An 18,427-nucleotide genomic window follows, 5' to 3' on the forward strand; every position below is an offset into this window, starting at 1 on the left:
TTCACATTAGATACAAAACTACATTTGCCCTCTGACTGAATTACCCAATATTGTTGGTAGACTGAAGGGTTTACTCAGTCAAATACTGGAGAGAAATCATGTGCGTTCAACCTTCTGAAGGCTTATAGAACCTGAGAACAATTCTACAGACAGATATAAAAGCACACAGCTAGATTCAACAGAATGTTTTCACAGCCTGGGAAACCAGAAAGTGGTTTGATTTCAGAAACTTTTGAGTTGAGAGCTAGAAACAGCTCCTCTATTCACAGTATTTCTTTTCTCCTGAAAACCTGCTTGTCACTTCTTGGCTTTTCTCCAAGCAAGTGCCATTGTTTTGTCTCTGAATATTGAGATCTTGAACTAGAGGTCAGCTTGGAACCAAATGAGGATTAGGGTCATCGAGTTGACATAATTTAATCAACTAATGCACAATACCTGCTGTACAGAAGATGTCCTTACGTGAACAAATTTACTGTAATTTATTTGTATTCTAGTCTTCAGAGGAAGAACAGTGATTCCTCTCCAAATGCAGCAAGTGACCTCCCATCCCCTTCCAGGTACCCAGTATGTCAATGCACAAGAGACCTCAAACAAATAACCTCTCCCAAGCAGTAATATTACAGATGTATTTGCCTTCATATCAATGTGCCAAGCACATCCATTAAGAAACTAGCAGGGCTCTTCTCCAAAGCACTGTAAGCACATTTATTTCAGAAGCAGTATACACATTATCTCCTTGGCCATACAATTATTACAACAATCAACACAAGCTTTATTCCCTCAAATCTCTCATTTTCAGCCCAAGCTACAAAAAAGTTCTGTACTGCTGTCAGCTGGTGAAAACAGAAGGAAGCAAATCAAGGCAGCACTGAGTGAGGATGACTTGGGTACGTTGCTACTCTCGCGCAGTTCTGTTTTCAGCTTAGAGACATAAAAGCAGATACCTACAGTGCATCTGAATAGAGGACTTCCCTGCCATTACAAGAATTTTGACTATATACTAGAAAAGGAAACAGCAGTTAACTCCATCCATCTTCTGCCAGTAAGTGCCCCAGGGCTCCCTTAGCTTGCTCAGGCTATTTTAACGATTGCTACCTGAATTATCATGGTCAACATACTTTACTATACTCTGAGGAAATGCTATGAACATCACTAAGCACTGGGAGCCCAGTTGGGATCATAATTTGTTGAACAATATCTCCCCAGGCCTCTTGCCTCTTCCAGAGTATAGAGGAGTCAGAGTACAATAGTTTGGGACTAAGATGCCCATCCAGTTATAAATTAAGTGCTCTTGTTAGCACTATACAGAGATCCTCACTGAAGGGTTGACCCAAGCTTGCTATCCACCTCCAAACAGCCCACGTACACATTGTCTCTCTGGTTTCTGCAATCCAGCAGCAGATGGAGAAGCTATTTAAGTCCAGATTTGTGCCTTTCCACACCAGAGTCACGCTGGCTCTGTCTCAGTACCAAAAAAATTGCTGTAGGTTTCAAACTCTACCAAAAAAAAAAAGCAGGTAAATTACATCTGACAGTCCTTGAGAAATTCAAAGCCTGTTGTCTTCTCCCTTATTGCCCAAGCTGAGTTCCAGCTCACAATTGTTTAACAACTGGCAGCTGATGTTAGTGCACATCAGGCTTATCACTGCCTAGATCTAGTGTGGATTGAGTCAGACTGTTTTCAACTGCACTCATGAAAGACACCGAAGTCACTAAATAGCACTGTCCCAATTCTAAACAGCATATTCAAGTGCTGAGAATACCATCCTAGCCAGATTCAAGGCAATTATCTGTCTTTCTGAAAGATGAGGTAAGTCATCCTCTTCATTTCCACCAGAAATGCTGAGGTCATCAACAAGCAATAGAAACTGTGGGGAAGTAGTTCAGCAAGTCCTGTGAAAAACTTAAGGAAGATCAGTAATAATTGGACAAGAGATCAGGATGCAGACAGAAAAGCCCATCTTACACCACCCATACACAGTGCTTCTGGCAGTACTTCCTCCAAAGACACTGTGTTCATGTTTTGGTCCTGCAGAGAAAAGTAGGCAAACCCTGGGCCACTCTTACTGCTGATATCTTTGAACATAAGGGGAATTGCTGGGGATGTTTACAGGGCAAAGCAAAACTGTCTTTTCAGCTCTTTTCGTGGACCAACAAAATCTGCATCCAGTAAAGCACCCTAGTTGCCAAACAAAAAAAAAAAACACAACAACAACCACCACCAGCAGATACCTAGAAGAGAGCTTTAGCATCAGCAGAGCAGTCTGGGAAGAGCTCACAGGACATCCTGAGCCTCCTACAGGTCTGACAACCAAGGCCCTTCCAGTGTTAGAGATGGGTCTCCACACTTCACAGCCTACAGCACCTTCCAAAGAAGGGATCATCACTCTTTGATGCTACCTGCGCTTCAGCACCTCCAAAATCCTGCAACATGGAAACTCTTCTTGTGACAATATGCTTTGTGAACCAATATTCACACTCCTTCAATTCCCACCTTTGTTCAGTTTCTTTAGTGACTGTCTCCAACTTAGAAGAAAGTTAATTACTTGCTATTCCTTGCACACAACCCATTTTTTAAGGCTCTTTTTTGCCTTTCTGCTCCCACCACCAACGCCTACGGCTGCTGGAGGGGCAAGCACAGGCACCACTGCATTTTGGAGCACTGTATGTTAAGGTAGACAAGCCAGGTTCACAGAACAAAGGGAGCAAAAAGATGAAGACACTTCCCCTGGGCTCCAAGAGATAAGTGCTTTTCTTCCCCTATCATCTGGTAAGCCACAAATTTTTCACTCCATTTCCAAGAAGCCCAAAATCACAGAAAGATCATACCATAGGAAGCCATTCAGATGTCCAGTAGCTTTGAAACAGAATTAGCCATAGCCTGAAGGAATACAACTTTGATAAGCAGAGGTATGCTAAAGCAAGCTGGGCTCAGTAACACATCCCCATTCCAGTTCCCTTTGTGATCTGTCCTTCAGAAATAATTCTGGACACAGGTTTGATGAAGCCTGACCTGGTTAACAGTTGTGAATGGCAGAAATATGGAACCAGAAGGTTGAGATGATAAGTAGTTGTCCACTGATTATCCTAACAATAGTTACTACTAACACGAGACTTACAGAAATTGGGTTATTGTTGAGGCAGTAGCACCTGTGCCCCAACGTGAGGTGATTTGCACAGCAACCACAGCAGTTTGGTAACATTTTTTTGGAAAGGTACAAAACATGGCAGCCCACATGAACAGAACTGAGAACTCTGGGGGAAGCAACTGAGGAGCTTTGAAGTGGCTTTCTTCAGATAAACATTTCCCAGTCACGTTGAGATGTATACAACCACGCAACCTTCCCTAGTAACAGGCTGTGCATACGAGTAGGTTCCTGACACAAGAATCAACAAGTTTTCCCACACTATACATTCCCCAAACTTTACAGCATGAGCTTGCATGTGTGCTGGAACAAGTGGTCTGTCTACTGCTAGACTGTTGTGCTAATGGAAGATGAGTACTGTGTCCTACCAGTGGCTGGAGATGTGTACCCAAGAGACCCGAAGGCTGCCAGGGGTCGTCTTAAGTCTAGAATAATAGAATCATAGAATATCCCAAGTTGGAAGGGATCACAAGGAGCAATCAGGAGTTGTGCTCGATATCTCAAGAACACAGTTTGTTGGTGCAACCTCAAAAAGGCTAAAAGCAACCCTTTTCTGTACGCACCCTTCAGAACCAGTTCTGAAAACTGGAAGTTCACAACACATCTGAGACCAGCAGGGTATGAGCGGGCTCTGAGTACTCCTCACCGCCAATGCTCCTGAGAGATGTTGAGGGTTGTGAACGCCAGACACTGGCAACACTGGCTGCTTCCCTCTTTGCTGTGCTCTGGAGAATGAATGAAGCTCTGACTCCCATGGGTTGCTACAGGACAAGCTCAGGAGCTCTCCAGGGTATCCTCAGAGCCCTCCTCCCTCTTGCTTCACATGCATAGAGAGCAAAGCATCCCTGACCACATCCCAGCACGTGACACCTTATCTAACCTGTAGGGCATTCACTACACAGATACGCTCAATTTCCTATATTCAAGTCAGCAGTATTGAGCGCTAATAATGAGTTATGAAGTAACAGCAGTCACCTTGCACTAGTAGAAGCTTTCACCATTTGCTTCACAGCGCACTCAAGACTTCTCCTTCCAAGGGGAAGGCAGAAAGACACCAACCAAGCAGACTATCTCAGGCTGGCTTTGCCTCCAGCCTATCCACTTGAGGCCAATACCATTTACCAGTCCCACCATCCCCATCCTGCCACTGCGGAGGAGGCAGCCCACAACCACAGCCCACCACCCTGCAGCCACTTCACCTCCAGCAGACTCATCTCTTCATCTCAGCTTAGAGGGATGAAGGAGTTGTTCCCCTTCCACACCAGTCAAAATACAGACACCCTTTCCAACCTTTGTTCTAAGACCATCAAATCCAACCACCAACCCATTCCCACTATCTCCCTCAGTTCTTGAACACCTCCAGGGAGGGTAACTCCATTGTTCCCCTGGGCAGCCTACTCCAATGTCTGATCGCTCTTTCTGGGAAGAAACTTTTCTTTATATCCAACTTGATCCTTCCCTGGCACAACTTAAGGCCATTACAAGAGTTACACAGGGCCAGGCTGCATCGCTTTTCCAAAGGCAGCTAAGAAAGAGGTGCAGGAAGGACACCTTCCCCCACCTCTAGAAGCAGCTCAAGGGGAAGTTCCTTGCTCAACAGCTTCCTGGCCATGCAGGGGGAAGTTGTTTGTGCTGTCAGCCCTGGCCAGGGGAATGCTACAGCATTTTGGTTCAGCTTGCATTAATTACCCATAGCAGGAATAGCTCCAGGGCTGTCATGCAGCAAAGCAAAGCCATGAGAGCGGTAAGAACACTCGAAAGAGTGACTAGGACTTTCAGCATCTCCTGGGGAGGAGTCCCAGCTGCTTTTCACTCCTCTCCTAGCCACAAAGAAAAAATGGTTGGAAACAGAGCCATAGAGATACAGTAGCTTGCCTGGGTTCAAGATGTGAATAGAAAAGCGAGAGCAAAGCTTCACCCCACTCTATGCCACACATGCATCTGGGTGATCCTTCCCCAAATCCTCACACAGATAAAGCTCAACTCCCCTCATCTCTGCCCTTTACCACTCACAGAGCGACTGCTGCTGGGACGAGGCCCATCTCTGCCAGCAGCAGCAGGGAAGAAAGCCACAGCTGAGAACAGCACATTTCACTTGGAGCCTCCTGGCCTTCAGGGGGCAAAAAAAAAAAAAAAAAAAAAAAAAAGATTAAAAAACATAAGTCAGGAATTGTGTGCAAGAAGTGCTGTGTTTTATTACTGAATGAGTTGGTCCATAAGGCAGATCCCAATTAAGGATGTCACTTCTGAGTGCCACAATATTCCCAGTGCAAACACAGCCTGCTCACATCATTCATTTCTTAGAAATATTGAGGCAGGCGGCATGGGAGGGTTTTTGAGGGTTACTCTCTAGGTTTTCAGCCATCCAGACAAAAGCAGAGGCACACAAAGCTCTTATATCTGCTGCTCTTTTAAGTGTGTAGATCTGTAATAAGCTTTCTTTAGCTGCCCAAAAAATAGTTTGGGCAAGATCCCTGAGAGATACTTGAGATAAAAGAGGCCTAAGCAGGTGTAGACAGAAGCAAGAGCTCTGCAGCTCTGCCATCAATTCCTCTTCATTCAAAACCACTCTATGTATATAGCTCAGGTTTTGGAGCCTTTAACCCAACAGCAATGCATGATGCCTCTTGGGCTTCTCCTTTTCTCTTGCACAACCAGGGCCACCTACAGACTTAGTGATCTCAGTGGTCTTCCCAACCTTAATGAATCTGTGATTGTAAGTGTGTTACAGCCAGCTCCCTCTGGCCACACCATCCTGACATGCATCCTTACTCCCAAGGTAGAGGGTGGCCAAAGCCAAGGCATCCACAGCAATTTCAATAGGCATCTGGACTTTAATGCACACTGTGGCAAGGCCACACATGATAAACATCTTGAATTTGTCAAAATGGACTTGAATACAACTGAAAAAAACCATAATAGTTAAATATAAGGAGAAACATAAGAGTTTCTCCTTATAAAGAGGCACCCTGCAGTACCCCAAGAAAGTCACCATTTAGCAAATGGATTTCCACTTTTCTCCCAATGTGGTCAACTCTTCTGTGCCAGACTGTTTTTGTGCTACAAAGTTAACTCTTCCAGACAAAAGAGGGAACAGTGAGTGGGTTATGACTTCCTTCTGTTAAGTCATTTAACAAGAAAGGAAACCCCAGCAGAATACACAGCACAGCATGTCCTGCTTTGTCCCACACCGTAGGATTCCTGTTCTACACATCTTGAATTTGACTGAATTCAATTGCAGAGCTCTGCTCTCCCCCCCCCTCTTCAGAGAGCTGACACGTCCCAGCATGAGTGCCTTTGAGTGTCAGGAGGCCTTTCTGGGGACATCATATTTCTACAGCCAGAAAAGCCATGAACAGCTTGCTGAGAACACCGACCACCATGCAACAACCAAGCTTTTATAAGGCAACCAAATGAGGTCCAGAATAGGTATGCATGGTCTACTCTGCTCAGTTCTGGCTAGCACTCCTCTTGGCTTTGCTCTGACATTTGTTGCTTCATAGCGAAGTCTCCTGTGACATTACACATGATTTCAACCTCTCAACCTTGCCAACCTCACACATCATTACCCCGGCCACTTCTCATGCCACCTCCACACCACTACCTTAGCCTACAGGCTCGCAGCAGGAGTTGGCCATCAAACCCATAACCAAGATGGCTTGACAAAAAGCTGTCTGAACTGGGCCTGAACTCTCAACATTTCAGATTACAGATGAGTAAGTTCTGAATTTTTCACACACTCTAAGTTGAAAGTCCCTCAGATGCGAATCTGAACATTCAGCCAGAAAGAGTTGCCAGAGGCCAAGTTGAAAAGTCTCTCAGATCTACTTCAGATTGCCAAGCTGTGTGACCCAAGAGACAGTCTTAAGAGATTAAACACTGCGTCTCTGAAAAAGGGACATCCTGATTCTCACAGAGGGATGTTTATCCCAGGGGTTAATTTCAGATTTTTTTTTTTTATTAGCAGAGCTTACTCACATGGTAGACCTCAATTTTCTGCACGTTGCAAACCACCAGGACTTTTGCAATGCTTTAATGCTTTTCTCCCAGAGACATACCTTTCATCTGAAAGTTCACTTGGCTTGAGAGAAATGCCATTGCCAAGAGGATGGAAGGACTGCTACCACATCTGGGTGTATTGGCTTCCTGAGAACATCCTGCAAGATGTACAGCTCCTCCCTCTTCTACACCATTGAAGGAGGAAGGCTCACAGGCAGAGCAAAGCATCTCAAAGCCACCTCAGCACTGCTATAGGAGAGGTGCAAATAGGCAAGACAATAAGGAACACCTTTGGTTTACAGCAGTTCTCAAGCCACAGCACTGATGCCTTCTCTCTCAAAAGACCAGGGATCAGAAGGAAATGCCTACTCAAGGCATAAGTCCCCAAAGTCCAGATGGCTGAGAATACCGAGGGACAGTTATTAAGATGGATTGGGATGGTTCTGGTTGGCAGGTTTTTGCTGCCTTTACCTGTGGGATGAACCAGATGTCAGCTACTCACAGGGAATTTCAGATACCCTGAATACAAACACACTGTTCACAGTGTATGCAGAAATCAAGATGATATTAGGGCTGTTGAAGCTGTTTATGCCTCCCATCCACTCTTTTCCACATTGAAAGCACACTTGCAGATATTTCAGTCTATCACCCAGTACCATTTGTTTTATGAAGTTCTTACAGACAAAACAGGGTGGGTGTTGGCTTTTTCCCCTCCATCTCCCTTTCTGCTTTTGCTACTATTTGCATAGAGTAGACAGATTGGGGTTTTTTTTTTCCCCACAAAAAGACAGCAAAAAAAAAATCCTATGACAAATTCATTTTTAAGCTGTTATTGCCAGATTGGCTCCTAGCTGGACTCCAGAGACAGCTAAACCTTTGTAATGCAGCATGTTTTTATCTGAGGCTGGGCTGCTTATCTGTTAGCCCAAAGTCAGATCAAGCAGACCTTGCTGCCCCATATCAGAAGTCACTGAGCTGCTGGATGGCTGTCACCTGGGGAAGATGTTGCTTCATCTCACCCCATGGAAGCAAAACAGTGCTCTTTGCTTCTAGACATTCAAGCAACAGCTAAGGCTTCAAAAGCCATCAAAAATGATCAGAATTGAAAAGCTTAACCAGAACTGCAATTAAGCAAGAATCCAACAGTCAAAGCATTGTAAGGGTTACTTGCATAGCCGCGTTTCTATATCCAGTCTTTAAAACAGAGCTCGTTAAATACACATTGGAGACTGCATGCCCCACCCCACATCTGCTCCCAGCCACTGGAGCCATTCTATTAGCTGCTCTCCAAATTCATATTTCACGCTACAAGTGGTGGGTTGAACAGTCATCCAAGCAAGCAAATAAACACACATTCTTCTCCAACACACACAACTACCCGCCTCCATGGATACATACTTAAATACCAAAGCAGCCTACTCTTTAAGACTCCTCCAAAAACATGTCATTCTCACATTCTCTCATCTGCAAAGCAGGAGAGACCAAGTGACCATGGCACACTCATGACATTTTAATGCTCTCCAGTAAATCTTAGTCTGCATGTGAATTTTAAGCCTGGGTCAGAGTTACCCAGGCCTCTGTTCCACCATCTGTGCAATGCTGCCCACATCATGCTTCCCATTATTTCTGATGGAAGACAACAGTCCAGCATCAACACAAAGATCCACCTAGCCATTCATGGGGTGCCGGAAGACAATTTCTAAGTGAACCTCAGCAGCCTGCTAATGGGCAGAATGCAGCTGGAATTTGTCTGAGTCACACATCTCCCACTGCAAGCCACAGGACCTCGCATACTTTTGCAAACCTTGTTCCATTAAAACACCTCACTTCTGCCCCAAAGGAGGATGCTCACCTTGCACAGACCCCCAGAAAGCTTCTGCTGAACTTGAATTGCACAGCCTCATCAGCGGCACGGACAAAATAGAGAGCACAGTTTAGAACCAGTCAAGACACTGCAGTGTTGAGGTCTTGGGTCGTGATGTTCTAAGCACACTCAGGTGACAGCATTGCTGCAGACTACTGACATTCAAAGGTGAAAACAAAGCTACCCCTACTTCTAAGCACTTGGACTTTAAGACAGACTTCAGCTCCCATCAGCTTTGTTTCAAGAGTCATGTGTCCATTGGTTCCATTCCCAAAGAGCACTATACCAGTTCTTAAAGGAACTGGTCTACTTCAGGGTCATCATAATTAACATGTCTCCTAGCTTCTAGGTGAGCTGCATGCACAGCAAGGGAGAAACACCTTAAGAAGCCTGCAAATGGTGAAAAAAACAAATTCTATCTATGTAAGTAACCCATCTGTTTTCAAGGAGGAGAACACTGATACAGAAAAGCTACATTTCAAAAGATTGTGAACAATATACAGGAAACCCACAGCACACAGGGGATCCTGCAGAATCTGAACTGGAGGTTGCCTGGTGGAATAGGGGCATCTGGGAAGGACAGTTAAACTCCTCTGAGCTTGGGTTGATAGTTGGCCTCAGACATCAGAATTTAGTTTTGCAGGAAAGTTACGACTTCCACGCGTCAGCAGAATACATGTTTTCTACTAACAACAGATTGAGAAAGAGGAGAGGGACTTACAGCATCACAGTGCTCTCAAGGAGATCAGCAGTGCAAGTCAATCCCACTTGAGATGGGGAAAAATCAGTAAGCACCAACACCAACATACAGGAATTAGTGCTGAATCTATGTGTGTGTGTGTGTATATATGTGTATATATGTGTGTGTATATATATATATATATATATATATATATATATATTAGCTTGCTAAAGGAACGAAAAAGCATTGCATTTTCAAAAAGGGAACAAAGGCAAGCTAACTAGATGTTAGTACCAGCTGTTAAAAAGAGGTTACAACCATGGGAATGAGGAAAAACAAACAAGATCTGTAACTGCTCCCACTCAGGGAGAAAGGAGCTGTCAGCCACAGACACAACACTGATGAAACGAGGAGGATGCCAATTAGACTAGAACCTTGGTATTTAAAGAAATCCACCCTTCCTTCTGCCAAAAGGAGATCTGCCAAAGGAAAGGGGTTTGTGCTTGTTTAAAAGCAACTTGGGCATAACGAGTAGCATCCTCAGACAGCGAGTTTTTAAATCTGCATTTTGGCAGTTCTGGTTATAAGCCCTCATCTGCTAGAGGGGAGCATACAGATCAGTGTAGTTACAGCCCTCTCCTGCAGTGCATTTACCCAGCTCCAGTACACCATGTACTATTTAATATACCCACATAGAAGAGTCACAGACAAGAGCTACAACTGAAAATTACTCAAGAAATACATCTACATCAATAGAAAACCTGCCTCAGGGAATTAGTGCTTATCATTTCTAGCTTCCTGTGCCTGTACTGGTCTTACTAGATAACTGTGTCACGCTTGGGTTGCCTAACTACCTACCAGACCCCCCTCTTTTACTATTTTAGGTGCAATGACTCAAAAGCATCACCTTCACTTCCTGCTGACCACCAAAACTTCATTTCCTAAGAGTTACAATAGAATGTAGCGTCCATTCAGTACTTATGAGACAAAATGTTATTTAAATGCCACCCTCAAGGATGAAGAAAGAGAGTCATTTTTAGAAAATCTCAGGTAATTCAGCAGGGAAAACCACTGAAATTTCTCAAACAAAAGTTTTCTCTTCCAAGTGCCTTGCCAGAAGAGGTATCTAAGATATCTAAGAAGAAAGTCATGGGTTGACAATTGGACTTGGTGACCTGAACAGCATTTTCCAACCTTCACAATTCTATGACTTTATGATGGAAGTCATATATACATTTAGACAGAACTCAGTAGGGAGCAATATCACTGCTCATCATAACTCCTTAGTCAACCTAAAAAGATCCTCGTTATAGGAAAAAAACTTGTCAGAAACGAGTGTTTAATGCACTGTCAGAGCTAACATCACAGAGGCCAGCTTTTTCTAGTCCTCTTAAGCTAATCCTACCCTGCTAACCTTAAGCCCAGGAGGAAGCCTCAACTTCAGCACCTAAGCTTGCTGTACTTTGTGTCCCTACTTGTTTTCCCAAAGCATTCATTACCCCCAGTGCACAATACCCAAATGATGGCATACCCCTTCCCTTTAGAGGACAGAAAGGCTGAATCAACTCAACATTTCAAATGCACTGCTAGCAAAAAGTCTGACCTAAAGGCAGGCTTTTGCACCACAAACACCTCTTTGGCCACACCTACACTAATAAACACTTTTAGACTGTCCATCTGAAATACAGATCAGCAAGTGTGCCTAAGGCGTCAGCAACACCTAGAGCAGACCTAAGACAGATGCTCATCACTATGCTTAAAGCCTGCTTGCTCTTGGTCCCTTTCCCAACTTGGTGAGATTACTCCAGCCCTACAGCAGCCCTGCAGAGCAGACAGCATCCTCAGCCCAGCCTATCGTGAGGATATCTGAAAAATGAGACTCAGCTGTAGGTCCACGAAGAGCTGGTGGCATAACAGCTTGAGTTTGAACACCAACAACGCTAGATCCAGGCATGTGCTCATCCAGCTCCAGGGCTTTTTTTTTTTTTTTTTGAGAGCTAGCAATCAGGAGAACTGGCTATTTTACTTGTTAATCCCATTGCTTGTTACCATGGAGCTCTGTCGTGAGTTCAGAGCTGATCGCCCACGCCATGCACCGAGGAACATTATCACAAGCAAGACCCTTCAAGGGCTTATCAGGGAGACACTGCCCACCCAAGATGCTAAGAGCAACTTTGGTTTGTCAGCAAATGTAGCTTGATTTTTGAAGACATCAGGTAGAAAGGCACAAGGAGGGGAAGGCAAACTTCGCTCATCTCTGTGCTTGGCTTCCATGTACATCCTAAGCTGCATAATAAAGACCAACAGCCCTAAAGGCCCAGTCCATCTATGAGTTGGACTGTATGAGATGTGTATGAGATGATGCACTTGTAAGAGGCAGGGCTCCACTTAACACAGTCAGTACACCCACACTCATGAACACCATCACCATGCAGGCTCCCCAAGAAGCAGTCATGGCACTGAACTTGCTGGAGCTCAAGAAGCATTTGGACAACACCCTCAGACACACGGTCACATTTTTGGGTGGTCCTGTATGGAGCCAGGACTCTATGATCCTTATGGATCCCTTTTAATTCAGGATATTCCATGATTCTATATGCAAAGAACCAAAATTTCAGGAAGTGATGAGGGATACTTCTGATGGGGAGGAAAGCAGCCAAAGTGACAGAACCCAAGACCATACAAGATCACTCACTGACAAAATCCCAAGCCTAGCTCTGTTTGCAGCTCCATGCCCTGCTTTCCAGCATAAACCATTGTGTTCTCCTGGGAAAAGCAGTCAGTAGTCACCGCTCAGAAAGGATTACACATCAGCACCTCTGAGTAAGGAAACAGGGCAGCAAAAAGTGGTCTTTCAGTGTCTGCAGGGTGGCTATAAGACGGAAAGGAGCAGACTCATGAGCAGGTCTGTTGTAATAGGGCAAGGGGAAATTGTTTCAATCTAAAGGAGGAGAACTTTAGGCTGAATATAAAGAAAAAGGTGTTTTTTTTTTTTTTTGTTTTGTTTTTTTTACAAGAAGGATGGTGAGGCAGGGTGGATGGAGATACTGCATCTGGATACTGCATACTGGAGATACTCGAGGTCAGGCTGGATGGAGCTGTACGTGCCCCTGTTCATTGCACAGCAGCTGGACAAGACAGCCAGGATGGCCTTTAAATGTGCCTTCTAATTCTGAGGTTTCTATGTTTTTATGAAAGCCTTATCGTAGAAGAGAATCTGAGCAGGGATCCCTCATGCTCCCATGGAGCACTGAAAAGCAGCAAGAGCAGAAAGGGCTCCCTTGGAATCCAAACATCAGATGAGCATCATAACAGCAGGTCGGTTCTACATTCTTCCCTCTTTCCTTCCAGACAAGAGCATATAGCAAGGATCCTTTGAACTACTGAAGTTATTAACATGCCACAACCCTCGTACAATTGCCAAACAGGAAAAATACTTGGAAAGCACACTGAGAAGGAATGTACCATACAACCCTACCCATGGCGGGCAGGCAACAAAAGCCCCAGAGCCTTATGCATCTCTCCTTCCCCTCAGCCCCCCCAAAATGAGGGCATGCAGCACTTCCAGCCAACACGAGTGCATGCATTTCAGCCATTGCAGAGCTCGTGCACGGATGCCAGATTGACAAAGGTCACTAACCTCTCACAGGAAACATCTCCATCGCAAGGCGCTCACTTTAACGGGTCAGACGAACACACTGCAAAGCTGACAGTAACAGAGAGGCCAAGGAGCAAGTCTCAAGAACCAGATTCTGGTGTAACACTGATAAAAGCACATTCAAAACAGTGAAGCCAGCCAAGTCTGGCCTTCCATTTAAAGAATCACTAGATCAACACCAGGCTTATTCCTTAAGATACAGACAGTAGGAGATGAAGTTTTTAAGAAGCTGCTGAATCACACCCATTCTTAAAAATAAATCAACTGTTAAAAGACGCGCAGCTCTAGAGATACGTATTCCTCATTGTCCTAATTACAAAGTTGGCTGAACGCAGCTCTTTGAAAAATGAAACATGGCTGTTGTCATGCTGTTTCAGCAGGGTGGTGTGTCACAGGAAGTTCTCCAGCAGACAATGTTCTTTCAGGGTCTGATTGTATATCTAAGGGAGGGCCACATGGCCCATGACCCCTGAAATGCATCCATTAAAGAAAATAGACTCGCAAGCACACAATCACTTCCATTTGTCTTTTGTGCTATTGTGGTAGATTCAAGAATACTGGGCTATTTAAACAGGAATTATGTGGGGTCTGTGGAGGTCTGTGCAAGAGTGTGGCAAGTCTGAATTCAATCCATCATGTTCTCAAGGGAATTCAGCAGGGCTCGATTTTTTTTATTTTTATTTTTTAAGGGAGACTTTTTAAAGATATAATATTCCTTCCAAGACTTGCATCTTTTGACAATATTATTAAGGCTGCCTAACCCTTCCCAGTACTGTTTTCAGTTGCTTATAAATTCACCAAGTCCCGGCTGTTCAAGATAGGGCTTTGCATGCTAGCCGGCTCTGCCTCAGGCAGAGTTGTTTTGGAACATGTGCATTCAACTGCTTCTCAGAAAGCAGCATGGGAATAAACACATTGTTTTGTTCAATTTCTGGTGACTTTTTTTTGAAAAGCCTTGGACCCATGATTTAGAACTGGGACTTTAATGAGCAGGGGCTAGCTTTTTGTGTCAAATTTAATTTTTGTCATCGCTGAAAGTCTAGGCAAATTATAAGCCTTTTGAGGGGAGCAGAAAAAGCAGCTAAATTGCATATGCTCAACAACCCTTAGACTTTAGGATTTAAGACTCAAGGATTTGGGCTCTGATGAGCAAAATTGGAAGCAGGTATGGGGCAGATGGGAGGTAATGAGGAGCTGGAGATGATTAAGAGCTGTAAGCAGTGGGAGATCTACTAAGAGGATGAGTGACCATAGAAGATTCGAAACCCGGGTTTGAGGCCAGTAGGCTTTGGAGATTGGGAAGACCAAAGGCTTGTAACAAGATGTTGGTCCTGACATAGCAAGAGATCATCTACAGGCTCTACCACTGGATATGCCTCTGTCTTGAGGGAACCTCATTTCACTTCTTTTTTAACATAAAACCATTTGAGTTGCATCCCTTGAAGATTACCTTGCCCAACACCCATGCAGTGAACAGCAACACTCACAGCTCCATCAGGTGCTCATCCAGCCTGACCTTGAGTGTCACCAGGGATGGAGCATCCCCCACCTCCCTGGGCAACATGTGCAGGTGCCTCACTGCCCTTATTGCGGAACCTCTTCCTTACATTCAACTTAAGTCTCCCCTCTTCTTGTCTATTTCCTCTTCTTCTATCACAACAGATGCTACTAAAGAGCCTGCCTCCTCCTTCCTTAAAGCACCCTCTCCCTTTAGATACTGAAAGGCAATGCCAAACTATGCTTTCACCAGCAGATCTTTAAAGCAGCCCAACTGTACAAGCCATGTACAATTGGAGGTCTTCACATTAAGGTACCAAGTCTGCTCAGTATGTCTGGAAATGCAAACCTGCTGATGGAGGGCATGGGGAACACTTTCACAGCAGCAAGCAGGAATTGGCTTCTGCAAGTTTTCTTATTTTAAGTGAAAGAATATAAACCAGTCTTTAATTATTCAACAATAAACCAGACAGCATTAGATCCATCATTTTGTGTTTTAGAGTGCAGCATTCTGTGCCTGTGTTTTTTTGTTGTTGTTGTAAACAGTTTGGCATGAGGGGTTGTGTCTTGGTCATTACGCTCAAGGGAAGCTGATCTGAAACAGCAGCATCTGCTAAACCTTATTTAGCATTTGTATAACCTTGTAGCTGATTATTCAGCTACTATTCCCTGTGCTTTGCAACAGAAGTGGAAAGCAGGAGCTATGGGCAGATCCTCCTCATCCAGTGAACCACAGGTGGTGTTGTCATTATAGAGATCTCATGCTGTAATGAGGGATCTGCACAGTGCCAAAAGCCTGAACTCTGCTGTACACAAGCCACATAGGGTGCAAAGGTTATTAATACAGCTACAGGCAAATGCTTGTCCAACAGGGGTCTCCAGCATTTGGAGGAAGGACACCTCCAACTGTGAGACTCCACGCTTAAAATGAAATGCAACTGCAGATACGTAGTTACTGCATCCAAGAGCTCCACCATTTGTTGGTGAAGGACATGCATGCCTACTTCTAATCCATGCCATATCAGCGTCTAAAGCAGAAAACCTTCCCCTGATCAGGAGTGGCACGCCACCTCTTCCTGTAGGGTCTGGGTTTCCTCAGTGCATTCAGCCTCTCTTCTGAGCTGGAGATGAAGAATTTTAACAGATGCTTTAAAATTTGAAGTGTAAACAACTTGAAGTGCACACGATGCAAATGTAACCTCAGTTCTGATCCCGTGGATCTTTCTTCCCCCTCCATCAGCCCACGCTCTTAAGGCCAATTTTATATGCTTTTATCTTGTTTTCTAGCCCTTGCCAGCTTTCCATCCACACACTTCTATGGCTTCTCATACCTTATCCAGGGGACAATAAAAGCATATGACAGCATCTGAAAGCAAGGCAGAAATGGATCTTTTGCACCACATCGTTGAATTAACAGCCTGCAGAAAAGTAATGAAGCCTCAGTAGAATGGGAGTCTACCCCTGTTTTGCCCTGTCCAGATCAGTTTCACTATTTGCAAGTTCACAGAATTTGGTATCATTTTACTGAGACTTTAAGAGCTGGTTTACAATGAGATTGCTTGCCTAAATGAGGATTTTGGATTCCCAAACCAGGCAGAGCCCTTGTTACCAATTCTATAGCCCTGTGCTTTAAGTACAGCAGAGGTTAGAATAAGCATTCTACAAATTTCTGCCATTTAGAGGCAGGTCTCAGCTAATACCCAGTGGTGAGAAAACTTTGATGGGCTCTTCAAGATCACCTTGGGCACAAGTCCCTTTTAAAACCTGCCTTGTAAATATGAAGTCTGTAAGCCCAGCAGAAAGGCAAAGAGGACACCCTCTGACTCTGATGATGCTGATACAGGCACACTGCATCCAGCTAGAATGATAATCTCCAGCTTTCCAATCACTGAAAGTAGAAGGGAGGTACTACTTTCACTCCACAGGCATTTTCCACTTAGGAAATACCAAAAATTTTATATCAGCTTCTGTTTCTAAAGCAATCCCAATCCTATCCTTGAGGGAAGTATCAATTAGAACGCTGATGGTGAAGAACTAAGTGTTAAGGAGTACAGAGGTCCTGTGTTCACCAAATTTCTTTTCCCATTTTAAGCATGGATCAAATTTAAGTGCTGCCCAAATCCAATACAAAGATTTGAGACGGAAGGGACCCCTTAAAGACCATTTAAGTCCAACTGCCCTGTAGTGAACATGGACACCTAGAACCCTACATCCACCCCTCAGCCTAATGAGTATCACTGCATCTCACTACCAGCTTCTCCTTACTGTAAAGGGAATGAGCTAGAAGCTCCTTTCTCCCCAGTTGTGTTTTGTTCAACACCATCTTATTAACAGATTTATCTTATTAATAGAGATTTAGCTGCAGTGGTTTATGAATAGACTTGCTAAACCACACCATCACTTCCTCTGAGCTCATGCAGTAAGTTCTTAAGCATGCATTGTCTTGCTGGGCAGACAGATGCAAGGCTCTTCCTTTGCTTCCCTGTTTCTTAGAAGTGCACTGTCATCTGCCCTAATTATAGGAAGCTCTCAGTCTTGAGAACAACCTCACCCACACCCATTTCCAGTTTTTCCTTACAAACTGATACTACCCTATCAAAACTGAGAACTGTTTGACATCAGCTTCAGTGGAAGGTTCAGCTCCCAGCACAGCCTTGTGTCTCTTATGGTTTTACATGTACTTGTGTGCACAGAGAAAGGCTTTGCCATAGAATCAGTGAATAACTTGGAAGGGACCTTAAAGATGGTTCAGCTCCAGCTCCAGCCAGCCTTCTCAAACTTGGTGAGCCTCTTAGGCTTATCAGCCTACACTCAGGTCTCAAAAAGATTTGGATGTACTCCATTTTCATGAAACAAGGACACAGACCCCACCAAAATATCCTTCTTTCCAGTAGGCTGCAGGGTGCTGTCTGCTTGGTACACATGCTTCAGTATCAGAAACTGGAGGATCCCCAGTTTAACTTCCTGCCCATCTCCACTGTGTTATACTGCAAGCTTTGCTATGCAGTCATATACCACCCTTAAACAGGAAGCATTGTAGCAAAGGGAAAAAGATTCAACTGAACAGTATTAAGAACTTTACTCTGATTAATTGCTATCTAGCCAAGGTTTTTTCCAGCAAGCATCTAAGATCACACTACAGTGTGTTGAGGTGAGCTAGTTAAAATTGTCAGCAGAATCTAAGTCAGGACGTGCTGCAGTATTTGAGTCAATGACACGGAGAAAAGCAGCTCTGAGAAACAATAAAATCAAGTGACTGAATTAACCCTGGGATCAAAACCAAACAAAAACCCTATGTATGGGTTCCTTAGTATTCAATACAGGGCCAGAAACCTTCTTCAGCATGGATGCTACTTGAGCATCTCCCTCCCTGCACCTCATTTTAGGCCCTGAAAGAGGCTTAACATCTTTGAAAACCTGTCAAATTTGGCTGTAGCCAACTGGGAGAAGAACACGTGGCACCATTGCATAAAACCTAGCTAATCTAAGAGCACAACCTACCCTGTGACCCTGCTGGCTCTCCTCTGAACCCACTCCAGCAGTTCTAGGTCTTCCTCGTGATGGTGGCCAAAGATTCACAA

General features: G+C 44.3%; 1 protein-coding gene across 2 annotated transcripts in view; it reads right to left on the minus strand.

Annotated features, from left to right (window-relative positions):
* SLC4A11 (solute carrier family 4 member 11) overlaps positions 1 to 18,427 on the minus strand; it is a 132,561-nt gene that overhangs the window by 103,080 nt on the left and 11,054 nt on the right. The window lies entirely within an intron of this gene.

This window comes from Lagopus leucura, unplaced genomic scaffold (genome assembly GCF_019238085.1).
Source record: "Lagopus leucura isolate 7727_CA_CO unplaced genomic scaffold, USGS_WTPT01 Super-Scaffold_100004, whole genome shotgun sequence".
NCBI classification, from domain to species: Eukaryota; Metazoa; Chordata; class Aves; order Galliformes; family Phasianidae; genus Lagopus; species Lagopus leucura.